At 39.7% G+C, this 7,131-nt stretch overlaps 1 pseudogene; it reads left to right on the plus strand.

Moving 5' to 3' along the window:
- The first annotated feature begins 2,269 nt into the window (after positions 1–2,269).
- LOC115866897 (poly(A) polymerase beta-like) lies at positions 2,270–4,172 on the plus strand (annotated as a pseudogene).
- The last annotated feature ends 2,959 nt before the right edge of the window (positions 4,173–7,131 follow it).

Consider the following 7,131-nt stretch of genomic DNA (forward strand, 5'->3'; position numbering starts at 1 on the left):
GCTTATTTTAATTTCAGTGTAAATGCAGTGTCTCTGTTGTTGAAAATGTGCACTCTTAGCACACTCGGTACACGTATTCCCTGCATTCAAGTGCCCCTCAGGAATACTGGGCAGCTGCCTTCCCTTTATTGGTTCTGCAACTTTTCTGGGCTCTCCTCCCACCTGATGTACTTTCACTGCATATCTATCTATATAATGATTGCCATTTGAAAAAGGACAACTTCCATTTATTCTATTTGCTTGGATCTCATACCTACATTCCAAAATGAGAAATCTAAATGTCTAATATATTTGTAAATTGTTATCAATGATCTAAAAATATGCAGTGTGGTGTAGAAGGAAGATAACTGTTTATGAAAAATAAAATACGTGGTATAGAGTACAAGATATGACACTCACTTCAGAAATAATTGCAAGCTACAAATTTCAGGGAGATGTTTTCCTGGATAAATGAGAGGATAAAAATCATATTTTTAAATCAGTCATTGCTATTAAGCTACCTACTTCTGAAGAAGATGCAAATACATAACTAAATAAATGATACAAGTGACAGGAATTACAGGTACTGGTTTAAAACAGTGGGTCAGGTATTGTGACCAAGTGAGGCCATTTATTCAGTATACTCAGATGGTCTGTCAACTACCATGAAAATTTAACCAGATAGTTTTTCAAGCTCAAGTTTTCCAATGCCATTTTAAAATAATGAGTGACAATTTAAGGAAATGTTACTGGTAAAGTTTTTATTTCTCTCAGTTACCAAATGCATTTTGACTTTGTAATCAGTACTCTGAGAGATTGCTTTTCTCTTTTCTTTGAGATGAGCCAGATGGTGGCATTATTTTCATTCGAAATGTAGCTTTGAACTTTATTATCTAAATATTTTGGTTATTTCTGTCACAGTGGATTTTGAGCGGTGATTTCATGCCGATTTCCATTCCCACAAATTTGTCAAACGTCTATTCTAGTTTGGACATGTTGCTAAGGAATAGGGATAAAAAGATGAATGCTGCCTACCCTTGAAAAACATATTTTGCTCCAGGAGGCAAATCATGCAAACAAATAATTAAAATTTTTATATTCTTCTCTAGAAATACATAGAAACTACAAAACTGTTACAAATTACAGCAATTACCTCCATCTATTTCTGTCAGGGAAATAAGGTAAAGCATAAAGGGAAAGTGACACCTGACTTGGATTCTAAGGAATAGGTGTCTACTGAGCAAAGGTAAAGGATATTTTGGACAGAAGAGAAAGTTTGTGTAGCCTTGGAGGGAAGCTAGAATGCTGGGCTGTGAGTTTACCTGTAGAAAAGTATTTTGAAAAATGAGCAAAAACAACTGTGAATATAATATCAAGTGAACAAGGTCAAATAGATGTCAGAGAACAAACACACACATCAGAGTTGAGTTGATGGAACAATTTTGGGGGTAAACTATGAGTCTGGGTCAATGGCAGAAGTGTGGATCCCCTGTAACCACTTACTTTTTGGGTTAGAGCCTAGGAATAGCGCAGGAACAGTTGCTAGACTCTGGCAGAAGGACCAAACCCTTAGACTGTGGGGTTATTTAGACCGCATGATTAAGAAATCATCATCCCTACCCTGGCCTGATTAGAATTGGGATTGAACAGCACTCCAGTGGGCAGGCACTCGGCTCCAGTGCTGATCTCCCAGCTCAGCGTACATAGTCGGAGGGACTATGTACGCTCATAGTTATGTATGAGCTATGTATGTATGTACGCATGCTCAGTGTGGGCAACCATCGTGGTGTAATCTGGAGGCTAGGTTCCCAGCCTTGTCTTGCATCTGCGTAACATGTCAGGCCGGTTTCACGATCCTCCATCTCAGCCTCATCCAGGCGTGGCTCCCTCAGAACAATGGTTGGCCTCCGTGGACGTTTGTAGGAGACCAACCTGCAGAGAATCCACTTTGGAAAAGTTAACCCTTAGTTCCTACATATCCCAAGTGTGTAGAACACATCGTGGCATAAGAGAACCTCTGCATACTTTCGTTAGTATTTCCTAATTATACCCAGGTAGTTTGTGGCGTAGCTAGCATTTAAAATCAGGCCTGCTAGAACGCAGCGGCGAGGGTCCCGGCACCGTGTTGGGGCCGAGGGGATGGCGCAGAGGCGCTTGAAGTGGCGGGAGCGGGTCGGACCTGGGCTGGTAGGAGCCCCACCCCTCCCGCCTCAGCGGATCATGACCCGGGCTGCGGCTGCGGAGGTCGCGGTGGCGCGGACGCGGCGTGGCGGGGCCGGCGCTAGAGGTGATGCTGTTTCCGGTGACCACCCCGGGATAACAACAGACCCCGCCGCCGCCCAAGCACTATGGCATCCCCTCCCCCATCAGTTTAGCACCCCCCCAGGGAGTGCGTACTCACCCAGAAATTAATTGAAACCCTTTGGGGTTTTTGAAGAGGAAGAGTAACTGTAGCGTAGGATTTTAATTTTGGAGAAATTAAATAATCTGGTAAAGGAATGGATGCGAGAAATCAGTGAAAGCAAGAGTTTTCCACAAGCTGTAATTGAAAATGTTGGAGGGAAAATCTTTACATTCGGTTCTTATAGATTAGGGGTGCATACGAAGGGTGCAGATATTGACACGTTGTGCGTGGCACCAAGACGTGTTGATCGAAGCGACTTTTTCACCTACTTCTATGATAAGTTGAAACTACATGAAGAAGTAAAGGTTTTAAAGGCTGTTGAGGAGGCATTTGTACCAGTTATCAAACTGTGTTTTAGTGGGATAGAGATTGATATTTTGTTTGCAAGATTAGCACTGCAGACTATTCTGGAAGATTTGGACCTAAGAGATGACAGTCTGCTTAAAAATTTAGATATTAGATGCATAATAAGTCTTAATGGTTGCTGGGTAACTGATGAGATTTTACATCTGGTACCAAACATTGACAACGTCAGATTAACTCTGAGAGCCATCAAGTTGTGGGCCAAATGCCACAATATCTATTACAATATATTAGGTTTCCTAGGAGGTGTTTCCTGGGCGATGCTAGGAGCAAGAACTTGCCAGCTTTACCCAAATGCAATAGCATCAACTCTTGTATGTAAATTTTTCTTGGTGTTTTCTGAATGGGAATGGCCAAATCCAGTGCTACTGAAAGAGCCTGAAAAACGAAATCTTAATTTGCCTATCTGGGACCCGAGAGTAAATCCCAGCGATAGGTACCATTTCATGCCTATAATGACACCAGCTTACCCACAGAAGAACTCCACTTACCACGTGTCTGTTTCAACAAGAATGGTCATGATTGAGGAGTGTAAGCAAGGGCTTGCTATCACACATGAGATTTTGCTGAGTAAGGCAGATCGGTCCAAACTTTTTGAAGCCCCCAGCTTCTTTCAAAAGTACAAGCATTATATTGCACTTCTAGCAAGTGCACCAACAGAAAAACAACATCTAAAATGGGCAGGCTTGGTGGAATCAAAAATCCGAATCCTGGTTGGAAGCTTGGAGAAGAATGAATTTATTACACTGGCACATGTGAATCCTCAGTTGTTTCCAGCACCCAAGGAAAATCCTGACAAGGAAGAATTTCATACAGTGTGGGTGATTGGTTAGTGTTAAAAAACCCGGAAAACTCTGAAGTTCTCAGTATTGATCTCACTTATGATATCCAGTCTTTCACAGATACAGTTTATAGGCAAGCGATAAATAGCAAGATGTTTGAGATGGATATGAAAATTGCTGCAATGCATTTGAGAAGAAAGGAACTTCATCAACTGCTACCTAATCACATGCTTCAGAAAAAGAAAACACACTTGACGGAAGGTGTCAGATGAACAGCTTTGGATGATGGCAGCCTCGACCTGTCTGTAGACAGTGAAGACAGCACATCTGTGTCTTCACTTCCTGGCTCTATGAAGACTGGCCCAGTGACTGGCGGCGCTTAGGGTAGAAGTAGTCCTGCCCCAGCTGTGACGGCAGCATCTGTGACCAGCATACAGGTTCCCAAAGTTTTCTTGCAACAAGCAAATCCCAGTGACAGCCCAGGGGCGCGTCCAGCAAAAGCATCCCTCAGACTGCCCCACAACCAACTATTTCTCCACCACCGAAGCCCATGGTCACCAGAGTTGTCTCCTCAACATGTGTGGTCAACCATCCACCCAGGGAGCACAGCAGCAAACATAGCTAATCCTACCACAGGAGTCTAGAGGACATTGTCACGTTACAGAGAAGAAAGGACCAAGGAAACCAGAACAGAAGATGAACTTGTCTCATCAAGAGACAACTGTGACTCAGTTGGAAACTATTCAGACAGCAGCTTCTCTGTTGGCCTCATGGGGAACATCCAGTGCAGACCTTCTCAGTACCCCTGCTCTCCCTGCAAATCTTGTATCTATCATCAAGAATTCACTGAAACAGATTGAACTGAGAAAAACAACCTCAGGCATCCATAAACAGTATCTGCCAACTCAGCCTGCTGTCTTCAAATGCTAAAGGAGGAGGACGACGGGTACCAAACTAGATATGGTTCAAAATAGAATTGTTAGGCTTATTGGATGACTTCCTTTATTGGGCTAATCTTGATCAGAAGTCCAGGTTAGTATGTGAAGCTAGAAGTACTGTTATTAATGTGTCAGATTATTTATGTGTCAGCCACAGTGACGCTAACTATTTCAAAGGACTCCTGCCCTTTAAGAGGAAAAAAACCCTCCAGCTATATTTGTACCCATGACTGACATCAGGACTGGACTGATGTTTGATGCATTGTTGGGGAAAGTTTGCAATACAAACTGGTATCAGGAAAAAAATAAAAAATAAAATCAGGCCTGCTAGACTTTTCAGCACACATCTTTAAATACTATGCCATGATGACCTTAGCATCAGTCACTATATATTCATTCATTATGAGCTTTATCACTAGTCACTACCGGAAGAACAAGGATAAATAAGGTAATGTCTTTTTTCTGCTATTTCCTTACACAGTAGGACTAAATATACCAAGAAGCAGAAGAAAGGGATTATTTATCCTTTCTGTTGCAGTAAATAAATGGAAGAATCACATACAATACATTTTATAAATATGTGTTGACAAAAGGTAACATTCAAAAATTATAAAATATGCTGAACATATTTTTGAAATAAAATATATTTATTATAACTAGTACAGTTGCTGAAAATTGTGTCTGCCTTTCTATTCATTCTCCTGGTTACAAAACTTACACACATAGCCGTGTTAATTAGCCTATGATTGTGGGTATAGAACTAAGTCAGGTGATCAAAGATCTTCCCCAGCGTATTTCTAAGCATGGATGATAGAAAACAACCTTTTTGTAATGCTCTTAGACTATAAACCTAGGGTTCTAGGAAAGTGTTTCCACAACCATTCAGAGTATCTTTATCATGCTTGGAGAATTAAGTGATATGACAGGAAGTAAAGACAAAAGGGAAACAGAAACAGAGTAGAGAAACCTTGGTTCCAGTAGTGACATTGGGTCAGTTTCCTACAGTTTCCTACGTTTGAAGTATGCTAATCAACGATCCTCATACTGTAGTTGAGGGTTTTTTCCCCACTTGTAACTCTATTCTTGACCAGTACAAATATATTTTTTGGAATTTCTGGGCTAAAACTTGAAGAAAAAAAAAAGAATGAAGACTAAATGCAGTGGGCATGAAGTGATTATTGAACAAAGTGTCAGAAGTTGTACCTAGGGGGATTATCTGACAGAGTTCGTGCAATTGGGAGACATTTTCAGTTCAGAACCACCCTGGGAGTTATTTCCCCCCCAAATTCCCAAAGCATTACAACTAGTCTATTAATGCAATGGAGGAGATGAGAGTGCACAGGATAGACTCCATTTCTGGACACAGGATATTCAAAGCATGCTGGAGGCTGTGGGTGCTTTTAGAACATGTGTGACTGAAAACAGAGATAGCTAAAATAGTGAAAATACATTTTACATAAACTTTGAACTAAGCTTACAATTTCTCTTTCTTTGTTATTAAAGGGAATATTGCCAAGTGAAGTGGAGTAGACCAAGATTATCATAAAACAGAAATTATAAGTGAATCAGAACCTCTGACTAAAATAGTGGAGTAAAGATGAATGTGGAATTTAGGATTTTACTCAAGTTTCTGGACTTGGTGACTGGTTACATTCTGAGCACACCAGCCAAGATAAGAAATGGATAGAAAGAACATATTTTGTTGTGAAAGTGATTGGTTCCATTTGTGGTACTTTGAGCTAATTTTGATTACTAATAAAATGCATTCATTTGGATACACTCATATGTGTCAATCCAAAGCTGGACAAAGAATCACGACTAAGCTTTATGATTATTGGAGCATATAGTATAAAAGAAATAACTTAAGCCCTACCAAGCCTTAGAGGAGCATGGAAATCCAGGGAAGACATAGGTTTCTACTTTAGGAAAACACAATATGCTGAGACCTCTGTATACATTTTAGATGATTAAATTCTCATCATTTTTAAATATTCTTGATTTTCTACTATTGTCTATAATTTGTATCTTAATGTGTTCTAAAACATAACAAACCCAAACATAATGCTTCATTTATAAAAACCACTACTTAGCTGGGCTAACCACTCTAAGTTTCTAAAATGCTTTGTACTTATTAGTTGAAATCTGTCTACCCGGTCAATCTTTGAATATATCTGAAAAAACTGAAACACTATAAAGGCAAATAAATTAAAAAGACTGAACCCTCAAAAAATGAGAATTTGGTAAATTTTGAGTCAATTTAAACTTTACTATATACATATGCATATAGATACAAATAGGCAGATAAATAATCCATATTTATTCAATATGTAGATATATACTATGTATCTATAATACATCTATGTATACAAACACTAGACAGAACTAATATATACTGTAATCCTGTTACTAATATTAAATCTTAGACCAAGATATTAAAAAGACAACACAGTTAGGAAGCTACTGAAATTCTTTCTGTTCTGAGTAATTCTGTATCCCAGTCTGGTTTTGTTATTGTTCATGGTCTTGACACTTCTCATTCTCATCCCAGATGACACTGGCTGTTACCATTTCTCTTCTGGTTTATTGCAGTCGCTTCTACTATCCTCCCTAACTCCAGTCTTTCTTTGGCTTAGAAACTTTCTCCACTTAACTGAGGAAGAAATTG

This window comes from Globicephala melas, chromosome 14 (assembly GCF_963455315.2).
Source record: "Globicephala melas chromosome 14, mGloMel1.2, whole genome shotgun sequence".
Classification (NCBI taxonomy): Eukaryota; Metazoa; Chordata; class Mammalia; order Artiodactyla; family Delphinidae; genus Globicephala; species Globicephala melas.